The sequence below is a fragment of the Ambystoma mexicanum genome, chromosome 7q, assembly GCF_040938575.1.
Source record: "Ambystoma mexicanum isolate Mex_15411 chromosome 7q, UKY_AmexF1_1, whole genome shotgun sequence".
In the NCBI taxonomy this organism is placed as follows: Eukaryota; Metazoa; Chordata; class Amphibia; order Caudata; family Ambystomatidae; genus Ambystoma; species Ambystoma mexicanum.
In genome coordinates, this window is record NC_090941.1 from 354,290,529 (window position 1) to 354,303,860 (window position 13,332).

Genomic DNA, 13,332 nt, shown 5'->3' on the forward strand with positions numbered 1-13,332 from the left:
TGGGGAGGCCTTGAGGCAGCTAATGGATGCCAGCTGTTATGAGAAATTGTGATCAATCATACAGAGCAAATTAACACCAAATTAAAGTGCCTTTTGAACAAATGGTCTGATAAAAATATTTTAGACGAAGATGACTGCAAGTTCCTCTTCAATAAATACCCCACCATACCAACCATTTATTTCCTCCCTAAAGTTCATAAAAGTCCAACCCGCCCCCCCGGCAGACCCATTGTCACACTCAATGGAGCATCTCTCGAAATTATGTCTAAAAATAACTCTTTTCCCCATGTTATTTACTTTACCCTCGTATCTACGTGATACAAAATACTTTTTGAGTACAACCGATGGAATAACATGGGAAAAGAATTTCATGTTTGCTACACTTGATATAGTTTTGCTCTACACCTCCATCCAACACAGCAATGGTAAAAAAGCTTGTTAGCACTTTCTGGACAGAATATCATTGAATTACCTCGCTCATGGTCAGATGATCGTGGAGATGGTAGACATGTGTTTAACAAACAATGTTTTCCTATTGTTTGTGCCCTCCCTGACTTACACGTGTAAAATGAATAAAACAGACACTCCCTGGACAGGGAATAAGGCAAAAAAGAGCAGGCTGCGAGGGTTCAAGGAAAAGTTTATCTATATCTCTGAGAGCGCTCCGACCAAGTCAATGTGACAACACTTTATATAGGCACATTATCACATCTAACATATGATGCTACGTTGGACCCGGATTGGTCAGCCAGAGTGGTGTCTTAGGTGTGGGCATCATCTCTTCCTCCGGGTTGGTTGCTTGGTTGGCGGGAGGATTGACGTCAGACATCTGTGCTCCGGATGGGTGAAGGTCAGGTCGCTGTGAAACACGGTGGTCACTGTCTAAGCTAAGAAAATACATTCTAAATAATGCATGCACTAAATAATGAAGATTCAAGGACTCTCAATAGTTTGTCATGTCTCTATAAATGTCACATCACACAGGTACTTATATCATCTATAATCTTGGATTATACAAGTCATAGGTTAGGGGTCTTGACTACTCTAATACAATGACCGGAGTGTAGGTTCATGCTTACAAGAATCTCAGGTATGAGGCATTTGTTAGTATTGGGCACGATATACTGCAGCAGAGGTCTGGTGTTAATAGAGGGTCTGCTGGGTGTTCATCATGGCATAGTCACTAATCTGGCACATAAAAGGAATACCTTGCAGGGACACAGGGTTAGAATGGCAATAAGTTTCCACTGGCGAGGGTAAGAGGGCAAGGACACTTTTGTGGAGATGGACGAGCTATGTGCTTAGCTCATGTTGGTTCACATGCAGGACAGCGGTCTCAGATGAAAAGAGATGTGTTACATTTATTATTTGTTGCAAGCACCTCTGGCTTCAGCGTGAGAATGGAGCTGCAGAGTTTTCCAGTTAGAGTGGGAACAAGGGTGGAGGCCATGTGCTTCGAGCTGCTGCGGCGAAGAAAGGGAGAGAAGCATTCTGTACTATCGCAGTGAGGCCTGGTCACCAAAATGGAGTTGAAAGGGAGTACAAAAATGGATGGCCTGTGTCCTGCTCAGTGGTCCCATCTACGCGAATGTAACCCAAAGTTAACATTGCATAAGGGCAAGGGGCGTACCCACTACTGGGGGCACTTGGTCCAAATCTTGTACTGGGAAGTGAAGGCTGCGAGGGGCCTACTGGCCCCTTGCTCCCACACACTATTCGATAAGATGGGGTGGTCGGAAAAATGTGTAGTCTGGACCGATACCTACAGCCAATATGTGAATAAGGTGGTCTTATGGCAAAGGTTTATTGATGACTTGTTTATCCCCTGGAATGGAGAAGAAAAATATTTGCTCAATTTTGTGAAAATTCTTAATGTCAACAACCTCAACCTGAAATTCACAGAAACACATATAGTCGAGAGCCAATAATTTTCTTGGATGTCTTGGTTAAATCAGACAAAAATGAAATCATCACTGAATTGTACCGCAAACCGACTGACTCAAGCATGCCACTTTTTACTACTAGCAATCACCCAATGCTGCCAAAGTGGAGTATACCATAAGGGCAATGTGTGAGAATTCAACGTAATAGCTCTAGATTACAATGTTTGAACAAATAATGCAAATACACTGCAATTAACTTTGTCAAACAAAGATACCAGAAACCCATTCTGGAGAGAGCCTGTCTAAAAGCTTGCCATTTAAATCAGACTACCCTGCTGTCAACCAACCGAATACCAGAGGAAGCGGAAAATAATTATGCAATCCGATAAATTTTCACATATGGAACCCACTCCAATATCATACGTAAGATATTACATCGACATTGGCATGTACTATCATCAGATGAAGTGTTGTCACCATTTCGAGAGGAACGTGTAAATATAACTTTTAGAAAATCAACCTCCATTAAGGATTTACTTGTAAGCAATTATATACCCCTGATGACCAAAACCTCGAATATCTCTCCCTGACTAAATGGAAACACCACTGACTTCTTAAAATGCACGAAGTGCAAAGCATGACAACATGCCCTCAATAGAACTAATTATGTACATTCATTATTAGGCCATATTGTAGAATTGAAAACAAGAATCATGTGCAACACAGAATTCGTTGTATATGCTCTCATGTGTTCATGTAACCTTTGGTACATTGGACTCAACACATGAGATCTATAAAGAACTTTGATCATTTCTACCCTATGGCTGTTCATTTTAGAGACGTTCATAAGGGCAGGCTTGAAAGTTTGAGATTCCTTGGTCTACATTATATCAAAGAAAATCCACAAGGGGGCAATTGCGAGCTAGAATTATGTCAAATGGAAACCACGTTCATCCTGGATCTTGAAACTAAAAAGCCAAGGGGACATAACCTTGATGAGGAACTTTATACATTCTTAGGAAGCTGAAACTGTATAGTTTAAATCCATCTCTTTGCCTAACACATCTATCTCAAAAAGTATTCATATGCTTTTGAAATCCATTTAAAATTATAATCTTTATCATATGGTGCAATATACATGTAATTTTGTCTTATTAGATGTGTATTCGATACATTACTCCCTAATAGAGTGTTGCTATTTTGGATATTTTTTTTAACTCTTTTTCAGTCTCTGTTCTTAGTTGTCCTTTGTATTAAACTGTCCAATCGAAGTATGAGGAAAAAGGATAAACAGCACCTCATGGAATTAATTGTAATATGCATGAAATTGTTTGAAACATGTCTGCATTATGTACTTTAGGGCATATAAGCTGCATTTTTTCAAAAATATACTTTACTGAAAGGTTACATAATATTCAAGGACTATACAATTTATTGCCCTCAACGGAGGAGTGAACAAGATGGCAAATGCGCAGTCACAATGTTATTTTGTTCTGGAGATTAGGATATTCAAAATTCAGTTTTTTTGTGAAGACATCAAGCATTGAAGAATTTTGCATTTTATTATTCTTAAATACATAGTTAATTGGATTGGTTATATTTTGCCATGAAATTTGGATGCCTCTGATATGTTTAGAACATTTATGCACCATGCACTTTATTATCCAGGTACTCAACAGCTTTATCTTTATTTCGATCACAGATATATCAGGGTAGTGTAATCCTCTCATTAAGGAATGTAATCAAATTGTGATCATGATTTTATGCACTCTGCTTTTTATCTGAATATATAGTAAGATCTATGTAGCATGCATTTTATAGTTGTGTTAAAACCAAGCAAAAATCTGATGCACTATGCACTTTACAGATATGCATATGAATATGCTTGAAATATGTATTTTACAGTTATAGCCAAAATTAGATTAACTAATATGCAGCATGCACTTTACGGTTGTAGCAAAACAAGGCACTATGCACTTTATCTATATGCACATACATGTGGCCACAATATGTATTCTATAGTGGTAGCTAAAATATGGCTTATTTGAATGTGGGCTGCATTTGCATATATATATTTGTATATGTTTGGTGTATCTTAAGCGGAAGTGCTAGTTATGTAATCATTACAGTAATAGCTTTCTAGCTTTGACACATTGCACTTTATTTGAACGGCAATGGCAGCTCTGGATTGCATGCACTGAGCATTTTACGTTGACAGCAAATTATAGTTTTGGCACATTGCACTTTATCAGAATGGCAATGGCAGCTATAAGTCACATGCATTAAGCACTTTAAATTAATTTATATGCTATTAAATTATTTGCACAAGTTTAAAATCAAGACATAGTAGAATCAGTTTATTCGTTGAAAAATGGGCATGTATTGCAAACTTATTAAAAAGTTGCTCTTCGCCTTCCTTTTCCTCTACTAGCATATATTGTAGAGTGTATAAAAAGTCGATTGGCTAAATAACCAAAACCTGCTACAAAATGCCTGCTATATTTTCTCATTTTCAATCCATCAGGTTTTGACATGCATTAGTGAAAGGAAAAAAAGACAATCGAAAAATGAGAACTATGGAGACTTTGAATATGTATATGTATTAACATTGTGTGTTCAAATCCACCAAGAGCGCTGCGAAATACTTCGTACCATGTTTCTACTCTCTTTTTAAAACTTTATGTCTTTAATAAAACTGGATATTTTGAGGATTTCACAACCGTTTGTCTGGTGTTTACATTGTAAGAAGCAACTTTCTGGCGTTCGAATTTTGTGAGTGCCATCCCTTTGGGAAAGCTATCAACGACTTTCCTTTCCTGTGAAAATATATATATATGTATTTCTTTTTTACACATAGTAGTGGCTGTGTAGTTATGGTTAAGTTACTGTTTCCATAGGAAGAGCACTTTTTGGGTGGCTTATAACTCTGCTCCCCTTGGACGAATCCTCATCAAACTTTGCAAAAGAAGTATATGGCCCACTCTGAATTTATCTGGGAAAGTTTGGTGATGTTTGGTCCAGGGGGGGCAAAGTTATAGGGGGGTCCCAAAACATCTTTTTTTTGCTATAGAATGAATGGGGGAAAACTTTGTGCATGGCTACAGGCCAAACCACTGGACGGATTTGCACCAAATTTGCGACAGGGGCAGGGATTTGGTCGCAAAAGTGTGCTTTTGTAAACTTTGTGACCATCCATCCAGTAGTTTCCTTAAAAATTATCAAAAAGTATGTCTCTAAAAATTAGTGATATCTATGTCTGCTCCGCGGTCACCCTTCCCTGTTCGCTCCGTGGAGAAGATTTCAATTGGCTATTCCATGGCGTGCTGCCCGTGACCATGTTGCACTTTCACCGATTGGTTGTGCCACAGCGTGAAGTGTGTCATAATCTTTCGATACGTCTGCCATGTTTACTTCATTTTCTGTTGTAAGCGGACATCGCTGCTAACATACATAAACGAAGAAGACACCAATGCACTTGTTACACTTATTGAACACTGTTTTGAAAGGTGAGCGTTAATGAGATGTGGCAGTAGAAAGTCAAACATTGGTGTATTCTTGTTACCCCTGTCATACAGTACAGTGTCACTTGCTACTCATTGTACGAAATTAACTTACTGCGTCCATGTTACAATACAAAAACAACATTGCTGCAGTCAGACTGGCATCCTACAGTTTAAAATCTAAGCCAGCCACTTGCACTATTTCGTACACACAGCACTTCTGCACGTGTACGGGATTAGCGGTTCTCATGAATAGCTGCTGATATGTTTTTGCAAAATGAGAATGTATTTGCGTTCGGAGTGAAGGTCACTGATTTTCTCTTTTCAATACGAGCTCAGTACGGCCACATATTTGTCGGCAACCATAAGGGTCACTTGTTTTTTAACCTTGAGCTACAGGGAAAAAACAGAAAGAATGCAGGGAGTAACAGTTTGTAAAAACATATTGTTTGATAAGGTTATGCTTCAAAAACGTTTGTAACGAACATGAAATATCAGTTCCCGAAGAGGCACTCTTCCAAATACACTAATGTCTGACTGTACTGAACGCAATGGAGGTGGTCCATATCATGTAAGTTTATTTTTGATGCTTGTATACCGTACTGGCATTACATTTTTAATTTCGAAAAGGTTTCTGTGTTGTTGACATTATGGACATTGCACATTGTCGTCGTTTGTAGGGTGCCACTACATTTCCCCAAATTAAATTAATATTTAGTAAAAATGGTATGTGTTACAACTTTGTTTTGTGCAGAGGTTGCGTATTGATACACGTTTTATTTCCATTTTCACCGCTCAAGTACTTCCAATGAAAATGTTATTATTAATAAAGACGTTCCAGCTTTCTGTGCCGTTGACATTTTTTTCCCATTATGGAGATTGCACATTGTTGCCGTCCATAGGGTCCCACTACATTTCCTCCTATTGAATTAATTTTTACTGAAAATGTTATGTATTACAACTTTGATTTGTCCAAAGGTTGTGTATTGATACATGTTTTATTTCCCCTTTCTCCCTCAGCTACTTCCTTCCCTATTGTGATTGTCACATATTGCAGCTGCCGAGTGACAGCTTTTTTAACCGTCAAATGCAACTGTTCGTCACCGGTTGTCTGTGCGTCATAATTCAGTGGGATGACCATGTCGGACCTCTATGTCCTTACGCTGCTGTCGCCATAAGGAGTAACATTCCATCCTTTCTGGTGGTGTAGATCACAGCGATTGACGTCGTCTTGCAAATCAATGTGCGAGGAAAACGACTACTGTGCCGGCAACGCTTATTTTCTGTGTGGGAAAGCAACAACATGGCCATTACCATTAACATTTTCATTGTCGACCAAAGAGATAAACTTACTACTTCTATGGAAATGTGAATAGGGCGATCATTTTGCACAGTTTATTGTGAAACAAACCTACTTTACTAATTGCATAGGGCGATGATTTCGCTCAGTTTATTGTGAAATAAATCTACTTTACTAATTCTTAAATTTTAGTGTTTTTTTTACAAGTGTACTCTCCTATTTCAAAATATGGTCTGCTACGTTGCAGGTCGTAATGCTGCAAGGAACGTTATGGAGAAAGTTTTTGCATACCACTTGCTTTGGCTACGGGAGCGTCAGGCCCATCTCATATACTTTAGTGGCGTCAGGCCAATTTCTGTCACCGTCAGGCCAATTTCTGTCACCCAGATGCCCCATTAACCAACATTAGTTCAGAATGATTAGTATCTTTCTAAAAGAGGAAAAATTAGGTAAGGTCACTAAAATTGTTTGCTGTACAGAAATGTTTGTAAAATAATACACGGTTACACCCTCCCAGTACACATATATTCACACACATATATTCACACCTTTCGACCTGTGCTACTTACGAAATTATGTCTCGAAAGGTGTGTGATATGGTGTTGCTTACAGTATTTCTGATGTGATTGCGCTTGCCATCACAGAGTTTGTTGGGATTTTATGCAGACGTAAGAAGACTACTCCTTTGTGTTTTCTACGCATATGTTTTGATATTTAACAAGTGTTGTCATGTACATAACAAATCAATGGTACAGCTTCCATCTCTGAGGGGTAGGCTCTATGTATGGTCACAATGTCGGGGATGTGGCTACTGGCCATTACTGGAAGGGACAAAACATTGCATTGAAGTCGCCATGTCCACCAGGGAATGGCTTTCTGGTAAAGGTCTTGCTCATAATGACAAATTTCTCAAGGAACAAAAATGTGGTGCTGCCATTACGGTCACGGTTAATTTTTGCTTTTTGCAGGCTGTAATGGAAAGCAAAGAAGGGTTTCTATCCAACACCCATCTTCCCTTTCTATGGTGGCCATCTTGGAAAAGGTTGAAGACAAGAAATCCTCTTTTTTGGTACCACGGGTTACTGCTGTAAAATCTTGATTGCTAATGGCATTCATCCCCCATTTTTTAGGGAGGAATAGGGGTTAATGATCCAGAGACGTCGGTATGCACTCTTGCTTCTATTGTGCTGCAAACTTGCCCTGTGGAGTTCTGCGCCGGAAATTTTGCAGTTACAAGTTCCTACAAGAATATACAATGTACTTCCGCACTATCAACCAGTCACACACATTATTGTGAAGTGTGTATGAGTTTTCGAACATGCCCCCATGCTGTGCGCCAGCATATGATAATGCAGAATTGTTGGGAAGGTGGGCAGTTACTTCAAATGTTCCTTTACAGTAGTATGCTTATGTGATACTATTAGAACCTTGATAAATGCAGTAGAAAAAGTTTGTTAAAGTAATGTTGTGATTCAATTACACTACTAAAAACCTATTGAATTCAGTGAAAAAAACGTTGTTAAAGGGGCGTTATGGTTACCTTGCCTTACTAAAAACATGTAAAATTCACTACAAAAAAACTTTGTTAAGGGGACGTTATTGTTAAGTTGACCTACCAAAAACCTGTGCACTTCACTAAAAAAACTTTTCCAGCCTGTCATCATTTCGGTGCACATTACAACCTAAAAACCCCTGAAATATGCCAGTTATGGTGAGCTAAGCACCCACTCCTGCCATTAGCACTGTGCACTGCTACCACTATCCCCAGAACATGAAGGATGCCATTACAAATGTCATTGATGACACCACTGACAACATGACATGACATTTTATTTAGTGAAGTGCACAGGTTTTTGGTAGGTCAACGTAACCATAACGTCCCTTTAACAAAATTTTTTTTGTAGTGAAATATATATGTATATATATATATATATATATATATATATATATTCAGTAAAAAAACTTTGTTAAAGGGACATTATGGTTAAGTTGCGTGTTACAACGCAAGTTGAGGGGTTGTAATGATGAGCCAGGAGACCAGGATGGGTTAATAGACTTTAGTGGGTTTGTGGTACATAAATCACAGGTAATATGTTACAGGCAGGATAAGTACATAAGGGAGGGAAGCATCCACCGGTCCCCCCTCTGTTCAGCTCATTTTCCAACTGAACAGGGAGAACCTTGGCACTCACACCAAAACATTCTAGATGGAACACTATAATACAAGCATTCCAGGCACAGGCTCACATATACTTAGGAAACAGCTAATGAACCAGGATAGGTAAGACATAACATTGAGCTACTAAAAACCTATGAAATTCAGTGAAAAAACGTTGTTAAAGGGACATTATGGTTCAAAGTAAAACCGAAAAACCCCTGAAATTCGGCAGTTATGGTAAAATAAGCAACCATAACTCACGCCACCGTGCACTGCTAACACTAACACCCAGGACATCAATGATGACATCACATGTGCATTTACTTTTCATAAAAACGCTGTACAAGGGATTCTTATAATGCTGACCAAAAAATGTCAAGGATCATTGGGATAAATATCATGAGCTAATTAGTGCATTAAGCAATGCATTGATATATATAGCATTCTATTATGAAGTTCTATCCAGTATACTAAGCTACTCATGCAGAAACATAGGCAGTGTGTGCAGCATACATGATGAAGGTGCCATATTCATAATCTTGCCATGTTGAATACTGAAATGATAACTGCTTTCTTATTAGAGTTTTGCGTACTGTGAAACATGTAATAAGTAGATAATAAAACCCACTTAATACATAATTACTACAGACAAAACACAAAGAGACAACAACACATACAAATATGAGTATATACATGGACAGTGAAGTAAACAAAAAAGCAGAAGTAGTAGCAGAAAGAGTTCATAACCTAACTGATTGTCTTTATGCAGAGAAACTATTGCTCTGTTTCAAAGCTGCTACTTACCATATGTATGTGTATCACATGATGTGACTGCACCCAAAGGAAAGGAGAGTGAGTATAATGTATACAAATATGAGCATATAAAGGGAAGGTAGAGTAATAAAAATAAAACTATGAGAAAGTGCTGATAACCCTAATGATTATCTTCATGCACAGAAAGGATTGCTCTCTTTCAAGCCTGTGTCTTCAGCTATGTATATGTTTCATATGATTTCACTTGACCCTAAATCTACAAATATAGTACCTTTTCAATGTTTACTTCCTGACTGTTACTGAAGAAAACTATGTGGCTTAGATATGTCAGAAAAGGAAAAAAAAGGAGAGCCAGCCATGTGATGTCATCAGTGATGTCATCAATGACATTTGTGATGTCATCTTTGATGTCCTGGGTGTTAGTGTTAGCAGTGCACGGTGGCGCGAGTTATGGTTGCTTATCTTTCCATAACTGCCGAATTTCAGTGGTTTTTTTGGTTTTACTTTGAACCATAATGTCCCTTTAACAAAGATTATTTACTGAATTTCATAGGTTTTTAGTAGCGCAACTTAACCATAACGTCCCTTTAACAAAGTTTTTTTACTGAATTTCATAGGTTTTTATTAGTGCAACTTAACCATAAAGTCACTTTAACACTTTTTTTTTAACTGAATTTCATAGCTTTTTATTAGTGCAACGTAACCATAACGTCCTTTTCAATGGAGGAAGACCACTAGCATCCTAGGTTCTCAAAGTGGGAACCCGGGGTGGTAAAACAAAGATTTTTCTTCCCAAACCGGGACACCGCAGGCAGGCATCCCGGTGTAGGAAGGAAAATCTTTTACCAAGATGGACACCAGATAACGGGAAGGCAGGGTGTATAAAGAGAACACAACAGGCCATCGGCGGGGGGTCAGGAAGACCAGGAGAGAGACACGGGGCATGAGCAGGGGGTGGAAAGAAGGGAGACATGGGGCATGAGCGGGAAAGAAGGGAGACACGGGGCATGAGTGGGGGTTGGGGGGAAGAAGGGAGACACGGGGCATGAGCGGGGGGTGGGGGTGAACAGGGGAGACACGGGCCATGAGCGGGGGGAAAAGGAGGGAGACAGACACGGAGCATGAGCGGTGTGGGGGTGAACAGGAGAGACACGAGCATGAGCGGGGGTTGGGCAAGGTGGGGCCCCCACCCCCCTCATGCCCCGTGTCTGCCATGTTCCAACAATGCAGACACGGGGCATGAGCAGGGGTGGGGGGGGGAAGAATGCAGACACGGGGCATGAGCGGGGGTGGGGGGAAGAAGGGAGACACGGGGCATGAGCGGGGGGTGGGGGGCAATAGGAGACAGACATGGGGCATGAGCAGGAAGTGGGGGGCAACAGGAGAGAGATACAGGGCATGAGCGGGGGTAGGGGGGCAATAGGAGACAGAAATGGGGCATGAACGGGGGGTGGGGGTAACAGGAGAGAGACACGGGGCATGAGTGGGGGGTGGGGGGTTACAGGAGACAGACACGGGGCATGGGTGGGGGCACCAGCAGACAGACACGGGGCATGAGCGGGGGGTGGGGGGATACAGGAAACAGACACGGGGCATGAGCAGGGGGTGGGGGGCACCAGGAGAGAGACACGGGGCATGAGCGGGTGGGGGAACAGGAGACAGACATGGGGCATGAGCGGGGGGCAACAGGAGAGAGACACGGGGCATGAGTGGGTGGGGCGATCAGGAGACAGACACAGGGCATGATCGGGAGGTGGGGGGGTACAGGAGAGACATGGGGCATGAGCGGGGGTGGGGGGGTACAGGAGACAGACATGGGGCATGAGCAGGGGGTGGGGGGCAACAGGAGAGAGACACGGGGCATGAGCGGGTGGGGGAACAGGAGACAGACACGGGGCATGAGCGGGGGGGCAACAGGAGAGAGACACGGGGCATGAGTGGGGGGTACAGGAGACAGACACGGGGCATGAGCAGGGAGTGGGGGGCAACAGGAGAGAGATGCAGGGGCTGGGGGGAACAGGAGACAGACACTGGGCATGAGCGGGGGGGCTGGGGGAACATGTGACAGACACGGGGCATGAGCAGGGGGTGGGGGAACAGGAGACAGACATGGGGCATGAGCGGGGCGTGGGGGGAACAACAGACACGGGGCATGAGCGGGGTTGGGGAGAACAGGAGACAGACATGGGGCATGGGCGGAGGGGTGGGGGCAACAGGAGACAGACATGGGGCATGAGCGGGGGGTGGGAGGAACAGGAGACAGACATGGGGCATGAGCAGGGGGTGGGGAGAACAGGAGACAGACACGGGGCATGCGCGGGGGGGGTGGGGGAGAGAGACACAGGGCATGAGCGTGGGGTGGGGGGAGGGGAGAGACACAAGGGGTATGAGCGGGGGGTGGGGGGAGGGGAGAGACACACGGGGCATGAGTGGGGGGTGGGGGGAGGGAGAGAGACACACGGGGCATGAGCGGGGGTGGGGGGAGGGAGAGAGACACACGGGGCATAAGCGGGGAGGGAGAGAGACACAAGGGGCATCAGCGGTGGGTGGGGGTGAGGCGGAGAGACACACGGGGCATGAGTGGGGGTGGGGGGGAGTTAGAGAGACACACAGGGCATGAGCGGGGGTGGGGGGAGGGAGAGAGACACACGGGGCATGAGCAGGGGATGGGGGCAGGGGGAGAGACACACGGGGCATGAGCGGGGGTGGGGGGAGGGAGAGAGACACACGGGGCATGAGCGGGGGGTGGGGGAGGGGAGAGACACATGGGGCATGAGCGGGGGGTGGGGGAGGGAGAGAGACACACGGGGCATGAGCGGGGGGTGGGGGAGGGAGAGAGACACACAGGGCATGAGTGGGGGGTGGGCGGCGGGAGGGATAGAGACACAGGGCATGAGCGGGGGGAGGGATAGAGACACACAGGGCATGAGCGGGGGGTGGGCGGCGGGAGGGATAGACACACGAGGCATGAGCAGGGGGTGGGCGGCGGGAGGGATAGACTTACGGGGCATGAGCGGGGGGTGGGTGGCAGGAGGGATAGACACATGGGGCATGAGCGGGGGGTTGGCAGTGGGAGGGATAGACACACGGGGCATGAGCGGGGGGTGGGCGGCGGGAGGGATAGACACCCGGGGAATGAGCAGGGGTGGGAGGGAGGGATAGACACACAGGGAATGAGCGGGGGGTGGGCGGGAGGGATAGACACACGGGGCATGAGTGGGAGGGAGAGAGACACACGGGGCATGAGCGGGGGGAGGGCGGGAGGGGGAGAGACACACAGGGCATGAGCGGGGGGGCTGGAGGGGGAAAGACACACGGGGCATGAGCAGGGGGTGGGCGGGAGGGGGAGAGACACACGGGGCATGAGCGGGGTGTGGGCAGGAGGGGAGAGACACATAGGGCATGAGCAGGGGATGGGCAGAAGGGAGAGAGACACACGGGGCATGAGCGGGGGTGGGGGGAGGGAGAGAGACACACGGGGCATGAGCGAGGTGGGGGAGAGATTGAGAGACACACGGGGCATGAGCGGGGGTGGGGGGAGGGAGAGAGACACACGGGGCATGAGCAGGGGATGGGGGCAGGGGGAGAGACACACGGGGCATGAGCGGGGGTGGGGGGAGGGAGAGAGACACACGGGGCATGAGCGGGGGGGTGGGGGAGGGGAGAGACACACGGGGCATGAGCAGGGGATGGGGGCAGGGGGAGAGACACACGGGG